General features: G+C 39.8%; 1 long non-coding RNA gene across 2 annotated transcripts; it reads right to left on the bottom strand.

Moving 5' to 3' along the window:
* LOC108444972 lies at positions 1–26,101 on the bottom strand. Of its 2 annotated transcripts, XR_001859697.1 has the most exons (5): positions 25,477–26,101; positions 17,025–17,269; positions 14,113–14,227; positions 3,076–3,225; positions 1–2,305 (listed from the first exon to the last, which is right to left on the bottom strand). It is a non-coding gene; the product is annotated as an uncharacterized LOC108444972 (long non-coding RNA). The 2 variants fall into 2 exon arrangements; XR_001859698.1 differs by lacking the exon at positions 17,025–17,269 and having other exon boundaries at positions 25,477–25,902.
* Positions 26,102–26,792: the final 691 nt, after the last annotated feature.

Here is a 26,792-nt window from a genome sequence, read left to right as displayed (position 1 = left end):
TCTCTTCTAATATTGTTTATTGGACAAACTGATTTTGTTAATTTTTGGAATGCAATGATTTCCAGAGAAAAAATGCTGACCTGCACCATGGAGGTTAACTGGTCTTAAATTGTTTTTTTACAATGCATGGACATAGTGATTGTGACTTTTTAATCCTCATTACATATTTTTCTTAAATTAGTAGAAATTTTACCACAAACATTAATTGAGGGTGTCACACTGCTCTGAAACTGGAAGCATTATATATGTCCTGGTACAGGCAGTCTTGAAAGCTGTGGCTAATTACAGGTGGGAAGATCTATGAGCATAAAAGGAAATATAATGTAAATCAAATTGGATAAAGGTTCCTCTTCACAGAAGACCCTCAACTTAGGATACAAGACGCTAAATCACAGTAATTCATTACAATGTGTAAATCTACCCTTGATGTAAAAGAAGAATTACACCTGTTTAATGCCTTTTAAAAATGCTGTCCCCTTTAAACAGATGCTTTATTTGTAAAGCAAAGCAGTGCTGTGATTTGCTGCAGGCATTTCAAAGCCGTTTCGGGATTAGTGGTCAGTGTGCTGTTTCTAAGGGCATGTGAAGGGCAAGAATCTGCATGAAGACACAAATAGTCTTAATGCCAAACTTGCACTATTGACTTTATAATATTTATTGGTTCAGGGTGGAGTCAATAAGGTTTTTGGCATGGGTACGAGAGGACTGATAAAGAACATGTTGAATGTGTGTTACAGTCAAGGCTTGCTAGGGAAGAACACATTTCATCTGGGCAGAATATGAAATTGAGATTCCCTTATTTTAACACAGATGATCACACTTATGATTGACTTTTATTTTTGAGTAGCAGAAACATTTATAACAGAGAATCTTGAAAGAAGTGCTTCCAGATCCCTATTTCAGCATTGTTTAGATGAAAAAAGCCTCTTCCATTATGCTTCAGACCTTTCAGGAAGGCTGCCTTCATTTTTATGTGTTCTTATTTGACTAGTTCATTTATAATGATCACTGCTGCATATATAAAACCCTAGGCTTTCCAGGTGTGCAGGTCCTACAAAGTTGCCAGGCATCTTGGGCAGAAGTACACTTTCATATTTTTTAAATCTGGAAAAGGTTTACAGAGGTAAAGGAGGACAGATCAAGAGTGTGAGACAGCGTCTAGTCATCCCAAGTTCATCAGACTTCTGTTACAGCCTGATGGATACCATTTTAATCCCTTTCATCCTAGTGCAGGAATAATAGTATCAGTTTTTCTCATCTGTTGCTTTTCAGACTTTTCCATAATTGAATATTATGCAAGACACAATTGCAATATGACTTAGCTTTACAGGCCAGCAAACTACCAGTCTGTGGAATGTTTAGCTGGCTAGTTTCATGATTTCTCTGCACAGTGAAACTCTTCAAGATGGGAAATTATGGCAAATATTTCCCTTACTGATGAGAACTTGAGCAATGTCGAACTACCAAGCCCAGACTACCAGTTGTAGTCACAATCAAATTTGGGAACCATTCTTGCTTTGCCTGGTGCTTAGCCTGTTGGCTTCTCCCTCTTGCATATTTCTGTCCCCAGGCCTTGGTATGGTGCTTATGGTGAGGTTATTCTCAGCAAACTTTGCACAGAGTTTCTGGCAGAGCCTGCAGTTTTCTGGTAGAGGCTTCTTGCCGGGTTTTGAAGAAAGAGCTAGATGAGCTTGCCGGAGATTGGTCCATTGGATTTGTGAGCCTTGCAGACTTCAAGGACACAGAGCTTGAGTTTGGGGTCCATTCTACCCAATTCCAAGAGAAATTCAGTAAGCAGAAGGAACAGATGACTTATATGAGCCGGTCTTCAAGTTGTGAGCCACTGTAGGGGACAGGCATTGTTTTGGTAAGAGGGTGGTGGATGAGCTGAATGATTTGAGATGATACAGAGCTGGATCAGGGGACAAGAGCCTCCATCATGCCCCATGCCAGCTGAAATAGTTGGCAGAGAGGAGGAGAATCCTCTGCCTGGCACAGACTTTACTGAAGTGATTGCACTTCTCAGGAACTCTGGAGAAGTAGTGTTTCTCTAGAGCACTCTGTTTATTGGACCTTGCTCTGGGGTCTAGAAGGACACCAAATAAAAGAAATGGTGGCCTATTAGCATTGCTTTCTATGTTTTGATGAAAAAGGGGCTTCAAAAAGGAAACTGAAACCCCCAGTATTAAAGTATCAAGCTATGGAATAGTGCTATGTTTATGCTCTCCTGCTGTCATCGGTGATCTGTATCAGTGAGAAGGCTTCGTTCCTGGCTTTCATAATTGCACTGGGTGCTCCTTGATTTCTGAAAGTACAAAGACCAGAAAAAACAGCTTCAGACACACTCCATAGGTGCAGACCCCCATGAGGAAATTTGGCCCTAAAACTACCACTAGAATTCCTCTCCTGAGGGAACTTAGATCTTCCTCACTCATGCACTTTAGGTGGCCCTAGGGAAGGACAAGTGGAGTTGAAGTATTTAATCCCCTGGGATGCATATAATGATCCCATCCACATGACAACCAAGGCAGTCAGTGATGCAGGGCGGGTGGATTACACTGAAGATACGTAGTTGATACAAACATTTTCAATGAAAGGCTTACGCTGCACTAGGGCATTGTTTTTGCGTAGGTCTACGGGCAGTCTTTTTGGGTTCCTGACCACATGAGAAGGAACACGCCCATTTATGTGCACTTTTTGTAAGATATGCATTATCATACATATATCACTGCAAAAACAATAGGCAGCTACCAAAATATTTGGGGCAGTAGCAATTAGATAGCATTAAAAATATTTTGCCATATTTTAGCAAGACAGTTCAAGAGGAATTGTCTTCACTTTGTACAAATCAGCACCACTAAACTGAGCAGATACAGTGAGCTCTAAATATGTACACAAGAATATATGAACAAAATAATGCCACGTTGTTTAAAAAAAATGCTGCCAAAGGTCTGTTCCAAGGTTTTAAGGGAAGAGAAATGACTGGAAAGTGGCTCATTGAATTGCTTTGGAGTAGACACCAATATGATTCAAGGAGGTTTTTTTCTGAACCATAGCATTGTGATGGTATTTTACCGTTTTCACTCTTCTCACTATATTGTGCTTTCTTGAACGAAGGGAGGAGTAAAATCCATGACATGAACTCTCAAAGCTTAGCCTGTGATTTTCTAATTTATTTTACTTCTTCCTCTATTTTTCAAAGCATTGATTCACTGGCTTGTTGTTCTGCAGAAGAAAACAAAGTAGAGTTTGTAATAGTCCCTTGAGGCATAAAAAATCAGTGGAATTAATTTGCTGCTTATAAACATTCATTTGGACTAAGTCTTTACAGAATTTGAAAATAGATGCACTTAGCCTGTCAGAAACAATTTGTAGGCAAAACTTTCTATTCTCAGCAGAAAAGTCTCACCCTTAGCAATTCCTTTAGAAATGGAAGGAAAGACAAAAATATAGTTTTATTGGCTTTGTCATACCCTTATCTAATTACTTTTTGAGAGCATATTTCTTCCTTGTAGCCTCCAGGAACTCGGAATCCTTTAAGGCTCTGCTGCAATAAGCATATCACATAAATAAATTGAGAATAGTTAAGCATCCCCTGCAAATATCCTTTCTGTTTTACAGACAAGAATTAATTTGGCTGCCGAGATAAGCAAAAGGTTCTACAGAAGAGACAATATATGATTTACAGGAAGGACAGCATGCAGTCCTCTTGATTTAGATTAAACAATTGCAGGAAGGCATGATTCTTATAACTCATTTATGCTCCAGGCTTCTTATTCAACAACTCTTAGCAATATATTTCTTAAGAAGCAGAAAATTTACTTATAACTTTCTATTGCAAACTTTCTTTATTACTATAGTGAATTACCCCTTACTGATTTTTTTTTTTTAGCAAACGCCTCTGTGTGCTGACAAGGTTCTCTGTTGTATGTAGGGATACTCTGAGCCAAGACATGAAAGATGCTGAATACTTCTAAGTTCTACTTCCCTGCCTGTTCCTGGTGTTGGCCTTAGGTGTGTGAGATGGACTGTCTCTGATAGCATGAAGTTTTACCTCATCTGTGCCTACAGACTACAATCATTCTGCACTTCCCCAAAAAACCATAGGAGCACAGGGTTTTACAAGTCCATGACCTAATTTAAAAGTATCTTTCTTGATCTTGACCAAAACCTCTCCTTTCTTTGTCTTCTGTACATTGCCCATTCTTCTGATATTCCTGATAATCCTGCCAATCTTAAGCAATAATGTTAGAGTCTCCATAAAGGTATTTAACAATCAGTTGAAAGTGAAGGTTTTTAAAAGGGTCCATGATTTAGATGATTCACGTATCTTCTCTAATATACTGAATACACTGATACACCAAACAGTTATCCAAGTCCTAAGAGAGTTCGTTATTTTAAGGGCGGAAAGTAGTGAAAATATGTTACACAGCCCTCACAATATAGTCTCAAAATTTTTGCTTATTTCTGGACAACATAACTCTTCTGCAGATGAAATTTTTAAACACAGAAGTCGGCTGTTACATTGAAGCTGCTGCATTTGCAGACCTAATGTTCTTCAGGCTGACTGACGATCTGCAGCTTGTACTAATTTAGTGGAATTTGCAGCTAATTGACATACTTGTAGCTGTCAAGACTGAAATGGTAAGCAGGTGCTAAAACAGTGACATATGTGCTGAGATGTAGGTACCAAGGACAGAGTGATCTCAAGCATCTACATGGTTTCCATTAAGACTTCCAGAAATTAAATGCTACATGACAGATACATAGATAATTCAGTATTTATAGATTTTATAATTAAAAAGCAAGTCTGCTATGTACTTATTGTACTTATAGCTAAACATGACATCTAATAGAAGCTTGCAGTTATAGCACCATGCTGGGCTGTGACAAGGTAAGAAAGTGACGTCTAGTATTTCAACATTCATAACTGAATCTCCATTTGCTATTTGAAATGCTGGCGATATAAACCAGTCTTGAATCCTTGGGGCAGCCTAGCATCACAGGTATAAGATACAGATCTGTTGCCTTGCATTTTAAAGTAAATGAAATGTATTTTGTTGAGGAAATAAATGTCACTGGAATGCAAAGAAGCTTGGACTCTTAGTTGCTTTAGGGGTACAGACACAGAAAACTGGGAATGCAAATATCTAGGAAACTAATGGCAGCAGATAAAAGACTACAAATCTGAGGACCTGTAGCTGGAAATGCTGCTAATTTCTGCTCCAGCCCCTTTTCTAATATGGCTAGAGTGCTGGGAGTGTTCTGGGGGATAATTTTTATTTGTCAACTGCTCCTGGCTAAGTAGCACATTCAGGAGAAAGATTTATGTCTGTGTAATTTAAGCAGGAAAATGAGTGGTAACGCCACAGTTTTTCTAGCAAGAGAACTGCTGGTGCCAGGCAGCCTATTTATCTGTTGCCACCTCTATCATGACAGTGCCCTGTCCTGTCTTCAGGCCTGCAGTGCTCTTCTGGTGTGGGCTGGTACTAAAAGAATGGTGATGAAAGATTAATTGACTTTTCACATGCTGATGCTTTTATACTACACTTAACAGAATCTTAGTGTGCTCTCGTGATCATCCGCCTTAATTCCTCTGCTCAGTCTCTGAGATGCCAAATCTGTTTGCTTTACTTGGACAATAAAAAGAAAAAATATTGCACAATATTTTGCCCAATCAGACTTCTGGCTTCTGATTAAATCTGGAGTGGTGGGCTGCAATTACTGTTTTGAAAGCTCCTATGATTTGCTTGTGGTGCAGGAGGCCAACCACATCCAGGGCTGCATCAGAAGCAGTGTGGCCAACAGGTCAAGGGAGGTAATTCTCCCCCTCTACTCCACTCTCATGAGGCCGTACCTTGAGTACTGCATCCAACAGTTCTGGATTTCATGTTTTCCAATGCAAACAGTCCATCCTGCCAAGATAACTCCTTAGGACACCAAAATGCATGAGGCTAGGGGTGACACTCACTGATGTCACTTCTGCAGTAAGCATGCTTTGCAGGTGTTCATAATGGCCAGAACAAACTGGACCCAATCTGTGGGGTCTGTTCTGAGAAAAAAGAGGACATGGATGACTAGTTCATAGGAGGACTACCTAGAAGGCTTTAAAAATCCTTTCAGCCAAAATGAGTGGCTAAAACCTGCCTGCAACATAACTTTGAAATAATGTTTTGCACCAGTTATTAAATATATAGACAAATAGATTTTTTGTAATGCATGTGCTTTCTTTCTTCATGTAATTTCTCTTAATTATAGTGCGTAATGCTTTACAATGGGTAGTTTAATGCAAATTACTTTGTTGAATGTATTAAGGGAGAGATGAGAGCTGAAAATGAGGAGAATGGCTGGTGCATCTTGTGCTAATTCCTGTATAGCAGAAGTGAGAATCTGGAAATATGTTTGTAGGTGCTGGTAGTTCTCCTTAGGACAGGAGATTTTACTTGGAAACAGATTGGAAGTGAAGAATACTTTACCTGGTAGGTCATGGAAAAACATGGGTAGTTTCAGAATTAGAATTGTTGAATGCATCAAGCATGGTTGATGTGATGTGCTTCTAGTTCTAATTTTTATAAGCTTGATGGACAGATTGAAAAATCTGGACTGGACAAGCAAAAATAAACATATGCATGATGAGAGATGTGTGAGAAAAAGGCATTTTTTTCATTTTTTTTTAACATGTTGAAAGAGAAGCCCAGAAGATAAGGAGCTACTGTGTATGTCACAAACATCTATAGCTCGATAATCATGGAGCCAACTAAAGTTTGTTGGTAAGAACACACTGGGAAAAAAACAGGATGTGGCTGGAGAAGAGGGCCACATGGAGGTCAGGCAGCACTTTTCTGGGATGAATGGCTTTGTTCTGTCTCCTGGAGATAAGCACAACACAGTACAGCACAAGTGCAGGAATGAGGTTGAGAAGTGGGCATGGGATGTCAATCAAAGGCCAATCCAGTAGGAGAGGTTCAAGACTGCCAAAAATCCCCCAAAGCCCTCTGAGCCATTTCCAGAAAGGTCTACAAGAATGGATTGTGCATGACACCTAAGTGGCATAAGAAAGTAAGAAACCTAGCTCCAGGGTGGGAGAAACCTGTCTATAAAAAAGTAACCCCACGACGTCTGGGCATGCATGCACCCCTGGACACCCCATCAGCTGGATCGGTGCTGGAGCCAGGACTGGTCATTCATTCATTCATTCATTCTCTCTCAAATAAAATTTGTCAGTTTTTGCAGACCCTCTGACTTCTGCTGTTCCTTTTCAATGATGGGCATCTATGAATCTTGGGTGTTCTTTTCCTCTTAAGGATGGGATGACACAATACTCCAGAGGATGTTGCATGTACAATTACAGGATATATATGGATAATTTGAGAATACATGTACACAATGGCATATATGCTTTTGTGTGGGGAAACGAGTCATCTTCTGCTGAAAACATGTGAAGTTCCACAAATGAGACATTTAAAAGTTAGAAATAGAAGTAATATAACGATATTCCTGTTATAATATTTTCTTTAGTAAACAATGTAATAATCATTCCATGATTTTCAATTAGTTTTCAAAATGTATAGTTTGAGAAAATCTGTCTTTCACTATCAGTCAGTATCTTTTCCAAGCATTGTGTGTTCTTACTAAAGAAACTTACTGTAATCCTAAGAGGGAAGCTGTGAAAGATTTTAACATGCACATAGTTTTCACTTCTTTCGTGGAAACAAGTAACATGACTTTGTTTCTGGTAGGCTTGACAGCAGGGTACTGCTGCCTCTTTGTGCCTGGGTGACTGGCTGAGTGTCACTGCATCAGCATGTTCTTACCAGTAGTTCAGTCCTGTAAAGCATCATTTACTTAAATGTGACAACAAGTTGAATTCACCCTATCTTACTCAATACACATGCCAATAAATGTCTGTTTTGAAGCAGCTGAGTCAGCTTGTGCCCAACAGCCAGGGTTTGTTCCAGTCTGCATGAGAGAACTGACATAAACCAGCTGATGATCCAACTATAAAGATGACTTAATGCTGCAAGTGTAGAACATGTGTTTTCTTTTTCTATTTACCTGTAATGTAAAAATATCCTCTGTAGCGTGTGTTTTTTGTTGTGAAGTTTTCTTATAAACCACAAGGTTTTCCCCAAATTCCAGCTCAATCATAATTCCCCAAGAGAGATTTTTGCCTGTAAATTTCTGAGCAGGGTCATCTACCATTATATTTGGTATGTGAACTGTATCTTGATCTTGGTTTACAAACACAAAGAATTTTTTTTCACTTGTAATTGTGTTTGCTTCTCCATGAGATATTTTTAATAAGGTTTTTGTATAGCAGATTTGCCTATATGCAAAGGAAAAGTTTAAAAGTTTTTTGAAAACTCCTCTCAGCCAAATAATATTGTTCACAAGCTATGATAGAGTCCTGCCTAGGCTAAGAGGCAAGGCAAGGGTGACTCACTTCTTGCCTCACCTTGAGAAATTGTTATATGGCTATATGCCTACATTTATATGACTTTCTAGATTTTATGCAATGATTTTTTCTTGGAAAACTCTGTAAGTCATGTCAAACTTCCCAGACCAAACAGGTACGGGGTGCATAGGGTCTGCTATGCATACTGCGATAGAATTTCTTATATCCCTGTATGACAAACAGCATAGCAGGGATTCTGCTGATCAGTGAGATCTATGAGTGGAAATACAAATCATTAAAATAAAAACCTGGCTGGCTTGCAAGATATGGGAAGAAGGTATTGCTTTTTATTCATACTGCAGAACCACCGGAGAATGCTGGATGGCCCCTTTGTTAAGAAATGATGTTAGAAATTTCCACAGTTATGTCTAATTATGAAAAGATAACTCACAGATCTGAAGATGTTTTTCTCTCTATGATAAAGGCATTACAGAGAGTCCAGTACAGTTCACTTAAAACATCTTATTACTAACACTAAGGGATTTTGGGTTCTAAACTGTTGCAGTGCTAGGTTTAGCTTAGCAAGCTGCAGCTTTCCCTGAGAGCTCAGCGGGGCTGCTTAGGGCAGTGTGATCACTGTCGCCCTCCCGTAGTCCTTTTTGGATGGCTCCGTGGTTTTGCTCTGGTGGCTGTCAGCTTTACAACACAGTGATGGTGAAGGAGGTGAGAAGGGTCTCTCCATAATGGCTTCAGAGGGCCTTTAATGGTTACATCCTGTCCTGGTGATCCCCAGAGGCAGAGAGACCTCATCATCCGGGCGCAGGGGGGTTTTGTCAGGGGCTCAGGGGCGGTACATGGGTGGAGTTGGGGTACAGGAACCAATAGGGAGAGCCTGAGGGAGCGGCCAGGACTAAGGGGAACGTGGGGGAGGAGCAGATGGGATCAGAAAAGCAGTGGGTAAACAGATTGCCACACTAAACCTTTGTTTGTACCTGCTGCAAACTGTACTGTGTTAGTGTCTTTTCTAATAGTTGCCATAAAAACTAAATTCTTTAATGCCTTTATATGGGTCCTACACATATTTTTCTAAGTCAGATCCTCACATTGTCCCTTTACCAGCCACCCAATCTTACGCCAGATTTCCTTGTGTTCTGTAAAGTCTCAGTTTACTGTTTCTGAAGTCTTAGCACCTGTGTATTATAGGTTGAGCCTAAAATTAGGCAATATGTCTCTTCTTTGCTGCAATGAGAGGCTAAGCCTAGGGCAAAATTATGAGAAGACTTGGATGTAGTCCAGCATGCCTGTTGTCCTCCCCATATCTCACTGTGTAGTGATGCACAGGGAAGTGCTGCCTCAGGTGGTATCACCTCCACAGAAGAAAATCAAAGACTAGAACTGACACCTGTCCATCAGGTGTAGCATAAATTTTGCACCACTTTTTTAAGTGGACAGATAGTGATAGGACAATGCTTGTAAACAGAAAGAGGAAAGATTTAGATTAGGTGTTAGGAAGAAACTATTTACTCAGAATGTAGTAAGACACTACAAGTGTGGAAGTGGTGGATGTCCTGTCCCTGGAAGAACTCAAGACCAGGTTGGATGGGGATCTAGGTAATCTGACCTAGTGGATGCCATGGTGGGAAGTTGAAACTAGATGATCTTTTGGGTCCATTCCACCCCCAGCCATTCTCTGATTCAATGGTTCTCTGATAATTGAACCAATCACACGCTGATGATGCAATGAAATGGGGAAGTTGACCTATCTCACAGTGATAGGTCACATTCACTCACTCATAAGTCACATTCACTTATGAACAGTTCTCCTTGTTGTACATAGTTGATATGTGACTTTCATGAGTTGAAATGAAATAAAAAGACAAATGTACAAAAGACAAAAAGACAAAAGATCAGCTGTTCTCAACAATGGCTTCTGGGGTAAAATGAACTCAGCATTGGAAACAACCTACCTGAGACAGAAGTAGTTTTTTTCCTGATATATTCACAGAATTCTAGTTGGTTATTGGGGCTCAAATTACAGAATTTTTGAATAGTTCAAATTATGCAAGATTAATCCCCTCCTTGCTCTAGAAACTGCATTGATGCCGTTCAAGAAGTTGACTGACAGCTCCTTGAAAATATGTGGGCCAAGTGTCTTTTCATGGGAAGAATATAAAGGCTGTGTCAATCCCAAGGACTAATTGCAAACATGAATAAGCCATCTGCGAAATGCAACAATTTATTCCAATGTCCATTTCTTCTTAATGTGCTTGTAAGGGGCCACAGTCTGGTTTAAATTTCACTCTTGAACACTGGCCACAGACACTGGAGGATTACAAAAGCCATGCATATGCATATCCAGAGATGGAGCCAGATCTTTGGCTGTCACAAAGAAATTGAACACTATGTAAATGAAGACAAATATTAAGTTCACTCCATCTTTTGGATTTGCCTCTTCATAATTTCTTAACTAGTCTCATTCTGTAAAAATCCCCCATTTCTCAATTCCACGTCAAATGAGTTTAACTTTGGATTTCATGTGAGATCTAACAAGTTAGAGCTCTGAATTGTTATCACCTGTAAATAGGAAATTTCTCCTCTGACACTATTATTATAGTGGATGGTTTCCTAGACACATCCACAAATTCATAAACAGATTCTAGCCTCATAAAAAATCAGTTAAAAGCCACAAACAATTCTCTTAGAACTTGCGGCATATATTACTTGGCAATCAACATACATTTCTTCTTGCAAAATAAAATTTGTGAGACTATTAAACTAAGGGAGAAAATAATATCATTTGGAGGAGCTCTCTATGCCTTACAAGAGTGCAATGCAAGTTTCTCTGTTGCTAGTGCCCAGGGCCTCTTTCATCTCACTGAACACAGCAATGACATCTCCCTTAATTAAAGGCCACGATTTTTGCAACTTTGAATCTATAGCCAGAGCCTCACTAAGAAAAGTGGTGGATTTGCAGTTACCTGAGATAGTACCTCAGCTCAGGCAGGTGGCACAATTAGCAACCGAAAAGTTCCTTCCTTAGGTTTTTTCTCCTGTCCTGGAACTGACTACTACTCTAAATGGAATGGATTCTCTACTGTCTCCCTTAGTTGAATATCATGCTTCTGTCAAGAATAAACTTGTGAAGCTTCTTCAAGAGCATGACTATTCTTGCTTCTGTCTTTAAAATATAGGTGCACTTCATAAACAGTGTTTATAATTGTGTTTTAATGTTTGTTGTAATAACTGTGTTTAAAAACACTTATAAACAATGCTTGAAATTATGCCCAGCAGGTTAGTCTTCCTAAACATACTGATTCTTGCAATTTACTTTAGATTTTGCAAGGTTTATGCTTACTGCATATCTGATATTTATTCTTGCATTTTACATATCTCAGTGATAATTTATAACAAAAAAAAGAAGGGTTGTTTGTTTGGTTTGGGTTTTTTTTCTTCTTTTTATAAAGGCCTATTGAAACTTTCTTCATAGAGTTTATTAGGACAAAAATTTGTGCATTATGAATGTGCTTAAATTCATTAATTTGATTCCTCCTCAGAACTAATCCAATTTGCAGCTGTCTGATGAATGTGTGTGGCTACATTCGATCACCAACAGGAAAATTATGGAAGACAGTCTGTACCCAGGAAAAGCAGTATTAGTCACAAATAACCCTTTGTCCGTGGTGATGTTTGGTAGCTGAGAGTGCCTGGGAGGGTGGCAGGGGGTGCCATGTGGCTGCCCCACCATCCAGAGGCCAACAGCATGTACCACATCTGGGGCCAGGGTGTGGGGTGAGGCTGGAAGGCTTAAAACTGCACTATCTGCTGCACAACTCCTCCTCCACAGGGCACCTCAGAGACCCTGAGAGCAGAGTTAGCCATAACCCTCACCAGTGAGCTGAGGAATACCCCGGTAAAGTTGTTTGGTAAGACCCATGGAGATCACTGGACCTCTGGAGATGTAGAGGAGATGCCTCTCTGCTGAGGAACTGCTACTCTGCCCACATGGCAGCCTTGAGGAGAAGCAGGCAGCTGCCCAAGCCAGCAAAGCCGAAGAGCTAGCTGGTGATCTGGACTTCTCCCTGTCCATGGTCTCAGTGCAAGCGATGTATTTTGTTACAGGTGTAAAATATCTGGGCCCGATCCCATCCTTCTTGCTCTGTGGTGATTGCATCATTATTGCCAATTACACTTTGCAGTTACTCATGGATTTTCATCTTATTGTTTTATGAACTGCAACTAATTAATCCTCTCATTCCTCTCAGCTTAACAGACACTATTGAGAATCATCTGCATTTTTGTTTCAGTTGAAGAACCACAGCAGAGTTTTCAGGAGGCTTGTCAGTGTAATTAGAGGAGTCAAGGTGGTGGAAATTGGTCTCCCATCACTTGGAATCTGAGCACAGCTCTGGCTATGCATCTGTTATTTGGAGGAGTCACACCGTAAAATTAATAGCTGTGAGATGAAATGAGGATGAGTCTTGTTGTCTTTTGTTTGATGTGTCTCAGTTTCTGAAGACGGTCAGGGCCAACCTATTCCATTGACAGAGAGACACTGGCAGATACTGTCTGGCAGTCAGTTGTTGAGATTTAGTTCAGAGAGACTGGCAGAAGTCGTCCTGAGTGCTGAAACATTTTCCTTTTCAATTATCTTATTTCTCTGCTTCCTATCAGGCTTCATGCTGAGACAAAGCTGTTGCTGAATGCTAAATACCTGCTGCTAGAGGAAAACGGTATTTTTTTCTGCAAGTAATTTTTCCAGTTCTACATGCATGAACACAGACAGCTATGGACTGTGGTCACAGTCAGTGTACTCTCTGATGTACAGAGGTGTACAACAGAAATGACGATGCTATTTAAAAATACTGCATAAATCCACAGCTTAAAAATACTTTGCTTTACATTCACTGTCCAATACATGGTTCCCCCATTGCAAATAACCACATTTGTCTTCAAAACATCTTTCTGTGTCAGGCCAACCCTAAACAGTCTCAATACCTGGGGACAAGGTTCCTGAAGTGTGTCCTGGCTGCACCTCCAAAGAGAGGCAGGGGCAAAGAGCTGAGGGAGCAGAGTGCTGCCTGCTCAGCAGATCAAATAAATGGCACTCCAAAATTTGACCAGGCCAAGGAAACCAACCTGTTAAACAAACCTTAAGGCAGAGTGATTTCCCAGAAGGTACACTTTTAGGGCCTTCTTATTTTTCACTCTGGTCCCTGCCCAGTTGAGCTGAAAGGGAGCTGGTTTTGTTTTGCTTCTCTTAACTGTCAGCTTCTTAATTAGACCATGTCTAGAGAAGGTCAGCAAAGCTGATGAAGGGTCTGGAGCAGAAGTCTTATGAGGATAAGCTGAGGGAGCTGGGGTTGTTTAGCCTGGGAAAAAGAAAGCTTAGGGGAGACCTTATCACTCTCTCTATAATTACCTGAAAGGAGTCTGTAGTGAGGTGGGGGTCGATCTATTCGCTCAGATAACAAGTTACAGGATGAGAGAAAATGGCCTCAAGTTGCACAGGAGAGGTTTAGATTGGGTATTAGGAAAAATTTCTTCTCTGAAAGGGTGATCAAGCACTGGAACAGGCTGCCCGAAGGAGTGGTGGAGTCACCATCCCTGGAGGCATTGAAAAGACGTGCAGATGTAGCACTTGGGGACATGGTTCAGTGGTGGACTTGGCAGTGCTGAGTTAACAGTTGGACTCAGTGATCTCAAAGCTCTTTTCTAACCTGATTCCATGATTGTCTCCACCGTCTTGCTTTTGCAACACATGTTGCGCTGGCGGATTGGTCCAAATGCATTCACTGGTGCCAGCTTTCTGGTGTCAGTATTCATTGGATTCAGCTGAAAAAGTTAAAACCAGAACTGAAATAAAGGAAAGATGTTCTTACTGTACAGACTGTACTGTCTGACACAGGATAGACTCATTATGGCGTATGTTATGAAACTGCTGTTTCCTTTTGTTGTAACATTGTGTATCTTTTAAATGTTTCCATAGTGAACAAAATTACCACCTCATTTTAAAAAGATGTGTAGGCTACGACCTATGAGTATGACAGCTGTCTGGAAAGGTGATGCAAAATGCAGACCTGCTGAGTGATCTAAACTGCACCGACCCAAAAAACTTCAAGACTAAAAAAAAGAAAACCATTTTCATTGTGGACTCACAATTTACCTAGTCTTAAAAGGAAGAAAAACATGCTTTCCCCCAGGGTATCCTTTTGGAAATACAACTCACTTTTCAGGGTTAGATATGTGAAGACAATGTCTTTTTTTCAGCATGGATAGAGGATTTAAAACCTCCATTCTGTTAGGTGGGCTGTCGTGTAAAAAGAAGGAATACATGACAGCTGCAAGGAGATCCACGGGAATTCTGTCTTGGCAAGGACAGCAGACTCTGCCCTAGCTGAGAGCAAAACCCCTCTGCCCTCATGATCTGCTGCAAAAGCTAGATTCAACCCTTCTCTTTGTTACATGACCATTGTAAGAAGAAATACTAACAGTGTGGAAAAGGAAAAAGAAATCAGTAATCAAATCCTTAAGTATTTTCTTAAAATACAATTTCATAAAAAGCTGTGTATATATCGTTGTCAAAAGAAGAAAACTTAATTTTTAAAATTTTAAGGTTTTTCAGAAGTCAGAAAATTTTTCCTGTGATGTTTTTTGCAGTTTTACAAAGGAATGTTGCATAAATAAACTCTGGAGATGTTTTCTTCTGTGTTCAGTGAGCACAACCCATGAGCCTGATGCCAGAGAGGAACTACGATAATTCTGTACACAGTATGGCTTGACCGATGCAGGGATGAAAACTCTCCAGTTATTTCTGCAGCGTGGGAGTATATTTACACAAGGTGGGCTCTTATTCTAAGTGGGGCAGCTGAAACCCAGCTGCTCTGAAAAGCCAATTTTTGCATACATCACTCTTGGGGAAACCTGGCAGGCTCCCTCTGCTGCAGTGTGCCCTGGGCCTTATTAAAAAGAAAAGAACAGGTAAGAGGGGAAGCAAAGATTGTTAAAGGATTCAATTTTTTTTCTTTGCTTCAATCTTCACAAAAATTTAAGACAATATGATAATTTAAATTAAGTAGTTACAGAAGGGAGAGAAGTTCACAAGAGGCTAAAGAGCAGACTCAAGTATATTTAGCTAATGGAGGTGTGCTACAATTCCTTGGCAAAGCAATATTAAAAAGCACTTTATAAGGGAATTTAAAGAAGCAGCCAAGGTAGTTTGTGAAACACTAGCTCTTACCTGGAGACTTAATGAAGGACAGGGAAGGTCTTAGAAGACTGGAAAAGAATCAGCGTTATGCATTTTTAAAAGGCAGAAGGTCCATAACTTTTTGTTTTCTTTTTTTCCCTGAACTTTGATAACTGCAAAGGTTCTGCTCAAGTTACTAATTTTGATTTGCAAGATGATAAAATGGGTTTGTTAAGAACAGAGCATAATAAAATAGTCTAATTTCCTGACAAGTTGTCTGGCCTGGTGCATTAGGAAAATGTGAACCATGACCTAAGTAGAGTTTTTGGCAGTGTCTCCCAGGATATTCTCAAAAGAGGCATTCTTAAAAGCAGGCAACACATATAAAAAGATGGCCACCAAAACTTACCATCCCTGTATGAAAGAATACAGCTTTCAGAGAGAAATGGTGAATTTTTAGTCAGTCTGGAAAAGTATTTCAGATGTGGAAAGACCTGTCAGAATATTTTGACCTTTTGAGTATATTGAGGTTGTATAAGCATTACAGGCGTCGGGGTGTTGGGAAAACTATTGGCCCTGCACTGAGTTTGTGATTACACTGAACAAAAAGTAAATTGGTATCATGCCATCTGCAGAAGATGTTCTTCCCCAGTCAAATTGCCTCAATATCTTTATAAAATATGTGCATTACAGTTTTAAAATATCACAGTTGAATCTAGAGGCCACTGATGAGTTTCTGTGGTAAAACTTGTACTTCCCCCCCATCCTGCCCATGAAAGAAACACAAATTCTTTCATATCCTCTAAAACTTAATGTACCAAAGGGCCAGTGGCCATGAATATAATCTCCAGTCCAGAACATTTGCATAACAATCAGTCTGAACGGAGTTTTGACCTAATTGCTTTTGGCTAATTATGCTTTTTCTTTATGGTCAATGACCCCTTATAGCATGGTTTTAATGTAGTGCTCTTCAAATGAAGAGCTACTTTCTTACGGGTTTTCTGCTGTTTTTTTTTTTAAATCCAATCATTTTACTTTTAAATATATTTTTGACTTCATTGAAACAAGTCTTTCTACCTCTTCAGCTTTCTGTTGGGTAGTTTGAAACAGCTCATAGCTTGATACTTTACACTAAAATGTAAGAGGATGTGGCAAGTTAGCCCTGGTTGGATGCCAGGTGCCCACCAAAGCCATTCTATCACTCGCCTCCTCAGCTGGATAGGGGAGAGAAAACATAATGAAAGGCTCATGGGTGGAGATAAGGACAGGGAGAGATAATGCAGCAGTTACTGCCACAGGACACGGGCTCATCTTGGGAAAACTGACTGAATTTATTATCAATCAAATCAGACTACGATAATGAGAAATAAAACCAAATCTTAAAACATCTTCCCACCATCCCTCCCTCCTTCCCAGGCTTAACTTTACTCTTGATTTTTCTACCTTTCCTCCAATGGCACAGAGTGACATGGAACAGGGGCTGCAGTCAGTTCATCACATGTCTCTACTCCCTCCTCCTCAGGGGGAGGACTCCTCACACTCTTCTGCTACAGCTTCTTGTCGGTTTTCCAGAACGCATTCCCAAAAACTGTAATTCTCAGTGAAATAAAATTGCTCATTTTTCCTGGAGTTGGGGACTAGAAAATTATGATGGCTTCACCTCCAAGGCAGTTCACTGGTTGGTTTACCTGGAAATAAAAGATCAGAAAGCTTCCAGCCTCAGCAGTTCATTACCCTGCCAAGTACATTGGCAGCAAAGAAGGTGAAGTATGAAAGGTGTCTGGAAAGCACTTTTTTGCTGGTAACCTGCCTGACTTTTAACCTTGAAGTTAATCAAAGTTGACAGTATTCCGTAAGGTACCTTGACTTAAGAAATATACAGCTGTAGAATATCTAATTGGAATTTTTCATAACAGTGGTAACTGCCAAGAAACATAGAAAATCTTCGCCATTTGGTTTGTTGCACGATGCCTTTATCTGAGACTTCTGATGTACAAGCTGAAGTGAATAATCAGTTCATATTAAAGCCCCACTGCATTTTTCCAGGAGTGAGAAATTGTAGGAGTCAGACTCTACTGGAAGCATAGTAAGCAGACGCAGTACACAGATGCTTCTCAAAGTTCCAAAAATGAGGTGTAAAAGTGAGACTTTCATGGGCAAGAGAGTTATCAAACTAAATATAGGTGCATTTTTTTCCTTTAGCATGTCCCATGTGAATTTTAGAGAATTTGTAAAAGACGGGTGGCTAGGTGCTGCTTCTATACCAGAATTTCTAATGTGAGAAGAGCAGCATGACCTACCATAGTACCACAGTGCCTGGTGTAAGGAAATAGGAGAGAATAAATTCTGTGGGGCAAGGCAGACTTTCTTTTATAAGTACTGACCACAGATTAACAAAGCCAAAACATCTGAGTGCTGAAGAGAAAAGGTGTTGTCCAGGTTAAATTAAGGCTGTTTATTTTATGAGAAAAGAAATTGTACTAAGCTGTCCTGAAACTCTCCTACAGTGAGGTCGAGTGACTTAGCAGAAACACATTTGAGGAGAAAAGGCAGCTCTTTTCCTGAATCTTTCTTAACTAATCAGAGTGCTTGCAAGTGAGCTGGAAGCTTGCCTATAAAGCATTTTATTCGACTGTGGAATGCTGAAAAAGACAAGAAAAGTGCAACAGACTCTCTTTCCCCTCCCTTTAACCTCACAATTTTTATGAGGCTGAGGGGTCAGAGCAAGGCCAGTTTGGCACAGTAAAATTTTCCAGACTCCATTTTTTCTGGTTTAGATAATAGATTAAAAAGGATGGCGGTGTTCTGTGTGAGAGCTTATTTTTCTCCCGTTTTTTCTTTTGTCTTTTTTTTTTCATCAGATTCCCCTAAGAGATTAAAAAACCCCCCATTAAACCACTTGTCAAGATCTATTCTGCATAACAGACTCTGCATGTTAGCTCAGGTATAAAATAAAACCTTGAGAATACATGTGGAGTATTTGTCAAGCTTGCACAAACTCACTTTTGCTTTAATGAATGGCACTTTCCAGTTTTGACACGTGGTTATTCCGTTATGTGACTAAACTGTGCATGACCAGAGGCACACAATGATTTCAGTCTTTACCATTTCCTGACAAACTTTCTTCCCTTTTTAAATTAGATTTAAGGTAGCAACTTCCCAGACTGTCTTTCCCATGATTCTTTGATGACTGGGCTGCTAGTTTTTGCCCCAGAATAAATATATTCCCGATTTGAAATAACAGACCCCTTTCCTTAATATCAGCATGTGCCTGGGAGTAAGGGACATACTCTGATTTTACTGCTGTAGCATTTATCATGCTGTGTATCATATAGAGGGGCACTGAGCTCTCAGAGTTAGACCAAAACACTGCTCTCCCTTCACTACTTGTCAGTGTTGTCTGTCATTTACACCAAAGACAAACAAGGTCTTTTTTTAATTCTCTTTAAAACTTGAAATTACTCAAAAATATTCAAAATAATTTTTAGGACAGAGCCCGCTGGGGAATTGCCTGGGAGACATCAGCCTCTAATCACGTACAAGGCCTCACAGAGGCTCTGGAATATGATTCTGTAGTAATATAAAAGAAGCTATTCATAGTTGCAAAATGAAGCAATTACGACTGATTTCCCCAGTGTCTTGTAGCCTGTAAACACAGTAACACATTTTGAGCTGATGAACAAATTCATAAAGATTTAAGTCTGAGAGTTGCTTCTGGAGGCAGGGACATCAACTATTATAACACCAGTCTCTCTGAGGGTCTTGGAGGCTTCTCTAGGCTGCAGGAAATGAGCAGGGAGAGGAAGGGTTGCTGCCATGTAAGTGAGGTGTTGGTGTCTGAAACAGGGTAGGGGTGTCCTTTCACAAAACAGGAATCCAACATCCCAGTTTCTGGATATTCAATGCATCACAAAGAGTGGGGCAATAAGGTATTTTCCTTGTAGTACTAGTAGCAGAACCTGTAGTACACGTTCTGATGCAATGAATGCTGAGGTTTCACTGAGATGTTACTGCTCCTACCTGGAGGAAATTCTGGTAAAGGTGTGGAGAAGGTGCACTGAAATCTGTTCCAGGAGGAAAGAGGTCAGTGATTATGGTGGATACTCTCTCTGTCTCAGCAGAAGAAATACATAATGTCCTTTTGTCTTAAATGTCTGTCTGCATTTCTTAGTAATTACTAAAAATTTGGCCCCATCTGCCTACTTTGCCTGAGGAATATTTAGTCAACTATAGTTGTTTAATCTCCCAAGTGTTTCTTTCCTTCTAGTTTTACATTCAAATGATGCTACTCTTGCAGACAACATTGTCAGGAAGAGAGGAGCACCATTTAAGAGTGGCACTCCTGACTGCTGTTTTGGGGCAGTGAACATGAGAAAATTGCATCTCTGCAGGCCTGGTTCATCTGCCTGAAGCTTGAGGTGTGAGCAGTCAACAGTGAACTCCAGCTGACTACTGCATGCACTGTTCTGCTGAGGATAGAAAGAGGATGGAAACCTGCATGCCGACTTTACAAAGTGATGTTTTCTCAAAGAAATCTGAGCATTGGAACCCTGAGCCCAGCCCAGGTGCAATACTGTAGTACTAATACAATAAATAGGAAAATAATATAGAAACCCTAGGGCTGGGAAAGATAAGATTTTTTGCCTGTGTACAAAGATATATTTCTGAGAAAGAAAATGCATATGGGTGTTCAGATACCTGAAAGCACAATGGAAATGCTTTTCTGTCTCTTGGATTTGTGTTCACTCTTGCCTCAAAGCATTTCCACTTGAAATATCAAGTCAGAAGATTTTAATTTCAGCATTTTTAACGGGAAATTAATTTACTGATTCAGAACACCAGGGAGGAGAAGGGAAAAGATGAGTGAGAGAAGGTACACAGGATGGAGGTGTTGTTTGGTCCAGACCATCGTGTGAAGTACCTTTCATGTGATGCTGATTTTGGTGCTGTGTGGTTGAAGAGCGGATGAAGTGTTTTAGATCTGTGTGCAACCATTTTTGTGTGACACAGCTGCTTCATGGTTTTGTCACTGTATTATACTAGGAAGCCAATTCTTAAGATGTGTTGGTGTTAATAATCATGCCTGCCAGAATTAACACACTGTGACTAAGCCTCCCACCAAACTCCTAGAGCAAGCACCCATGCATGTAATGACTTCCTACGCTGTCACTCATCCTGAAATACAGTCTATCCCACCATCAATCAAGTGGAAGCTGGCAGAGATGATAGGCTGAGATGCTCTCTTTAAACTTGCAGAGACAAAACTGCAGTCTTTGTTTCAGATAAAGGTGACCCAATAGCACTTTGCTGCCAACCAAAAGTATTAATCTGTGCAAAAGCACCCTTCAGGCAAGTCAAGTTAATCCTGTCAGAATGCCTCAGTGTTGCTATGGTCGTTACACAGAGCTCTTCATGGCCTATACTTGACCAGTGGAAAATCTTGTAAGATTTTCCTTTGAGAGATGCTGTGCTATCTTAGGCAGAGAACTTCCTGGCACATTCATCAAATATATACATAGTGTCTGATTCAGAAAGAGGGCAGGTGAAGAAAATGTGCTGCCTTACTTCATTTTACTACATGAAATTCAGATCAGAAAAAATCAGAAAAAAAAAATTTTCCACATCAGTGCATGCTCTCTTCCACAGTTTCATGGAAAATGTTAGCTACAAAAGGCAACAGTCTAGTATTCCACCTTGAATACTACAAAAGTTTTAGAAAACTAGCAAGTCTCAAGTGCCAGAAACTCTATCAAGAATACCAGAGCACAGTAGGGGAGTATTTCCACTGAGCTAAGTAATTGGAAATAAAATGTGTGTTTAGAATCATACCTAACACCTCTGATAATACCAAGAAAATTGTCCACTAGAGATATGATTAGAGACATGAGAGAAAAATCAAGAGCCACAATTTTTTGCTACCAAAGTTTTAAAATTAGATGGAATTTAATTACTCTGTCATGAAATAAAAGGTGATGAATTACGTATTCTGCTTAATTGTTGTGTTAAAACCAATTACAAGTCAGGAGAGATGCTTTCAGCTTTGTCCTGCAGCAGTGATAACCTTTCTCATAAGCAATAACAAAACCTAGCTAGTCTCCTTGGTAATCATAACCTGTTTAGCAATGTTGTCAAGGTACTCTTGGCACACCTGTTTCAGTATTTTATAATGTGTTGGCCTTTTTCTTCAAGGAATTTGAAATCTTATTTTTTGTTCTCAGTTACAGCAATGTCTTTTAGAATATACAGTACTCACAAGGTGTTTGACAGGGGATGAACCTTTTGTTCTGTACTTGCTTGGTCTTCACCTAAGATGTGGGAGATCCAACTGCTACAGGAATAGAGATCTGTAATAATAATGGATTCTTTGTTCTCTCTGGCATTATGAAGATTCATGGTAGATCCTTTTAAACTGAAGCTGTGTTACTGGAGTTGAGTGTCTGGGCTCAGTTCCAGCAGCTTAGACTCTAACTCCCCGCTAATGCTGCTCAGCAGATAAAGCTGGTTATTACTGTGCTCTGTTCTAGTGAGTGCCACCAGATTAAATACTCGGGAGAAACTCAGCAGCATCCTTGCAGCTTTGCCGACCTGAGAGGCTGCAGGCTGGTGTAAACCTGCTCTGTCTGCAGACTGCACCACGAGGGTGTCAGCCAGCTCTAAGCTGTAATGCCAGTTCTTGTGACACCCTGGTGTTGAGCCTAAGCTGCCAACTCCCAGGCAAGGTCTATAATCTCAAGATGTGCTGTGTTATCACCATGGGGTTTTTCATCCTAGAAAAAAGAAGGTTAAGGAGGGCAACCGCCACTGATCTAAGGAGGGATTATAGTGAAGACAGGCTCTTCTTGGAGTATACAATGAAAGGACAAGGATCAATGAGCACACATTGCAGCGAGGAACAAGGGTAACTCCTAGTGGATGTAAGGAAGAAAATTACTCACTGTGAAAGAGGCTCAGCACTGCAAGATGTTGAGCAGAAGGTCCCTGGAATCTCTGCCCTTGGAAACATTCAAAGCTGGACTGGATGAGGTGTGAGCAACCTGATATAACTTAGAAACTGGTCCTTTTTGAAAGAGGAGGTTGAGCTCTAGGACCTCAGATGTCCCTTCCAATCTCAAGCGTTCAGTGGGAAGGGGGCACATCCTACACATCTCTTCCTCTGTCTCCCTCTGACACACTGATTCTTATGTAAAAATACATTTTCCATCATAGCAGGATTTAATTTAGAGGTTATTTTGTAATGGTAACTTCTTGTGGGTTGTTACAGTATGAATGCAAAACACCACCCTAATCCTCAGGAAAACAAATGTGTGAGGAAAAATGTTCTTGACCCTCCTGTCATGCCACAGAATATTCAATGAACCACAAAATAGTCTGTCTTTGGTTGCCACCTGTAACCTGAGCTGACAGAAGCATATCCAGTGCTCTGGTTCCTCAACCTCAAACTAATGTTGTAGCACAGACAGTTTATTGCAGAGCTCAGCCCACTCTTCCAGTGTCCCAATGTACACATCCTTGCCTCCTGCTCTGGCTTGGGAGCAGAGGGAGTATCCACACACAGGAAGAAGACTGTCATTCCTGCATTTATATTATGGACTTCTCAATTCCCTCTTCACACTCAAGATGCACATTGACACCAAGTTGGAGCAGGAAGACACTTCTAACTTCACTTCAGCCATCACCCCAACTCTTGTCTGCTGGTGCATCCCCACTCCCTGCCTCCCCTTTTCAGTCTGCACTGTAAACTGAGAATTAGCTAGAGAAAAACTAGAGAAATTAATTGAAGCAAAAAGCACTGGGACTGCAGGGAGACACTCTACTCCCTTGCCTAAGGATAAGTTCTTTAATGTAACTCAGATGCAACTCCTGACCCAAGCACCGTGTTCAGGAGAAGACACTTTGGAAAAAAACATGGCAAGGCATATCTACATCTATATCTATATCTATATCATCTATATCTACATCTACATCTATATCTACATACACACGTATAAATATATATATACACAGTTATTTCTGCTTTTCCAGTCTGTTTCTGTTTCTCCATCTCTAAGGCACTTCCTAAGACAGAGGATTAGAACATAGATTTATATCAGACTTTCACAGCTCTTAATGGACTCTTCTTCCATGCATTTGTCCAGTCCCTCTGGGACACTGCATCAGCAGAAGCAACATGTTGTAGTAGGGAATCCTATAGGAAAAAATAATTTCCTTTGGTTTGTTTTAAACCCATTACCCAATAAAATGAGCTTCTGTGATGAACTCATATTTCAAAGAATTAACTTGGTTGCAAAAACAGGTTCTGTGTCTCCTGTGCAGGGAGAGGTTTTGGTTTTCCTAAATGAGTTGCTGGACTTATTTAAGAAGGACAACCCTAAGTTTCTTATAAAAATGACAAAACCACTAAACATTTTCAGGACTCTTTCATATTAGCAATTCCATGGCAGAGTTTTACGCAATGCATTTTCTTAACCTGCTGAGATTTTCACTGTTTCTTGTTACTCCCAGTGGTTTCTGGGATGAATAGAACAATTATGCCAGTCTCAAAACACTTAGACAAATGAAAAATATTTGAATTCAGCAGTACTTGACTGAATAACTGATAGTCTTAACTGAATTTCCATTGACAGAAGGTGGTATGAACTCTTTACTCTTTCCATTCTTTCAACAAATGAGGCACTAAAATGGAGATTATTTTTGTTCTTTTCATTTTGACCCTGTGTAGCTCAAGAATGACCACCTTCTAGGAAAAGTGCCAAAGAAATAGTTTCTTTTTTTTTTTTTCCACTTTCATGTCACAGTAGGAAAAAATGAATGGGGAAAAGATCCTTGTACATATCCTCTTACCCATGAAGTGCAGTTCTTGGTTCTCCAGAGCTGAATGCCTACTCTAACAGACTGAAATTACTACCATAACTCTTTAAAAATTCCACGGAGCTTTTCAGGACATGGGATCATGAAACAAATACTCATTTTCTTGTCTCTGTCTCCTTGTGGGACTGCAATTCCTTCATGAATGAAGAACCAATGTGGGGACAACTTATGGCTGGCTATTAGGAGAACAATGCTTGTACAAACTGTTTTCCTCCTGACTTTCAAGCTTAATAAGAATGCTCATGTTATAACTCATCTCAGTGAAGTAATTATGTGTAATTGCATAATTACCCATTACAGCTTTTTGACTTACTGCGACTTAAGTTAATTAAACTAATGTGATGCACAACCACAAGGTAATTTAAAGCAAGGAAACCCTAGAAGGATCCCCCTTGAGGGTGTCTACACAAGCAGTAATACTGTGGCTGAACAAAAAGGGAAACATGGATCCTGTATCTTTTCTTGTACCTAGAGCTTCTACACAGTTTACTTTTAACTGATGATGAGACACAGAATTAAATAGTAAACTCTGTCATAATCCTAAACAAAACAAAATACAAGGCTCGGAAATGAAAATAATCCCTTGCTCAAGAACACCTGCCACACTAAGTAGTAGGAAATAAAATTTCTTGCAGGCAAATAATCATACATTTGTTTATTATAAATATTTCTCAGTGGTGGCCAAAACTAAACTTGGATTTAGGTCAGTGCCTGCTGGTATATTTTATTTTCCCCTAGTTTAAAATTCAGTATTTGAGTCTTGTGCTCAGTCAACTATTCTGATATGCAAATGACTTTAATGGATTGACTTTTTCCTCCTACAGTGAACTCCTAAATAATACGAAAAGGAATAAGATTCAGAATATGAACATCAATAAAGAAAACTGAAGGATTAACATAATGAATAACAAACAGATTTCTGTCTTTAAATCTATAGTTTTGGAGACATTCATAATCCTACAATTATTTTACTGAAAAGAATATGTTACGTAGTTTTGACTCAGAAAAGCACTATTTATGTACTTACCATCTTCATTTGAAATTGGGTCTATGGATTTCTTCAAAGAAAAATATCAAAATCCACTCTTGCTGCAACAGATGAACAAAGCCTTCATTCTGTTTCCCTCCCCCAGCCTTCTGTTGTTAAACTTTATTGCTATAAATAGAGGGTCTGGTTACTGTGATGCATTTTACTTGTAATGGGGATAAGCAGAGAAGTTCATGTCTGCTCTGTGCTCTGAAAATCTGAAAGAATTTCCTGTAATAAATAGTGTTGGAAGCCTAAATACTTCTCTATGAAGGAGAAAGTTTTCTAAGTTCCTGCAGACTTCTGCCCTCTGGAGCTGAGTCTGGTGTAGGTTGTCAGTTCATACATTGAGGAAACAGCCTGCCTGGGTAGAGGATTCTCCTTCTGAGAAAACTGTGCAAGGAAACAGAAGCATTTGACTTCCTCAGGGGAGAAACTCCATGACCTCTAGCAATGTCTCCCACTCTTTACAAGCAGCAGCTCAAACAGTTCACTGAGAAAGTAAGAAAAGACAGAGATGTCCTTGAGACTGAAGTTGCTTATGCAAACTGAGCGTTGCTTGGAGAAGATGCCAGCCACAAGATGGAGGAGTCATCTACTCTTTTATGATTATTATGTATTATTTCATATTAATTTATGCTTTTTAATATCTTAAGACATCATTTTTTGGCATTAACTAATAACCACAGGAGGGTCTATTAATCTAATAAAGTATTACAGTGTGTAATACTGCATGCAGTGCTTTTCTCCCAAGGTTTTACCCATTCTCCAAATTTTCTTTCACTCTCCTGAGGGCTAATTTGAGGCATTCTGCTACACTTGTGTGCCTCAGATGATATGGGGGTTTTAATGCTTCTTTTGGTGACACAAACCAACTGTTTTAATAGACTGCTTCAATCTGCTGTTTGACACTGAGAAGTTGTAAGGTGCATGTCAATGTCTTTTGTCAGTTCCCTGGCTAATGCTCTATAAATGAGATTTTTTATTAGCTAGGTGCTGATAGTGAAACTTGTGGGTTTTTTCAGCGTGTTTGAAAAATTAAGAAATAGTTCTGAAAGCATCACAATTTAAGGCTGCTAAGATAGCAAAAAGAGGCAGCACTCCTGACCTCTGAAAAAGACACCATCAGCAAATGAGAATAGCAAAATCATTCCACTTTGTGCAGCAAAAGAAACTGGTGGAACAAGAATCAAAGTGTTTCAATGAATTTGGATGAGGCAAATTTTTTTTATGATGAAGCATTTAGATATTACGTGTTCTCTGTAAGAGTTGTCCTTTGTAGATTATGAACAGAGAGATGATAATTAATATATATA

Source organism: Corvus brachyrhynchos, unplaced genomic scaffold (genome assembly GCF_000691975.1).
Source record: "Corvus brachyrhynchos isolate BGI_N302 unplaced genomic scaffold, ASM69197v1 scaffold60, whole genome shotgun sequence".
NCBI lineage: Eukaryota > Metazoa > Chordata > Aves > Passeriformes > Corvidae > Corvus > Corvus brachyrhynchos.
This window is presented reverse-complemented; position numbering and strand designations above follow the sequence as displayed.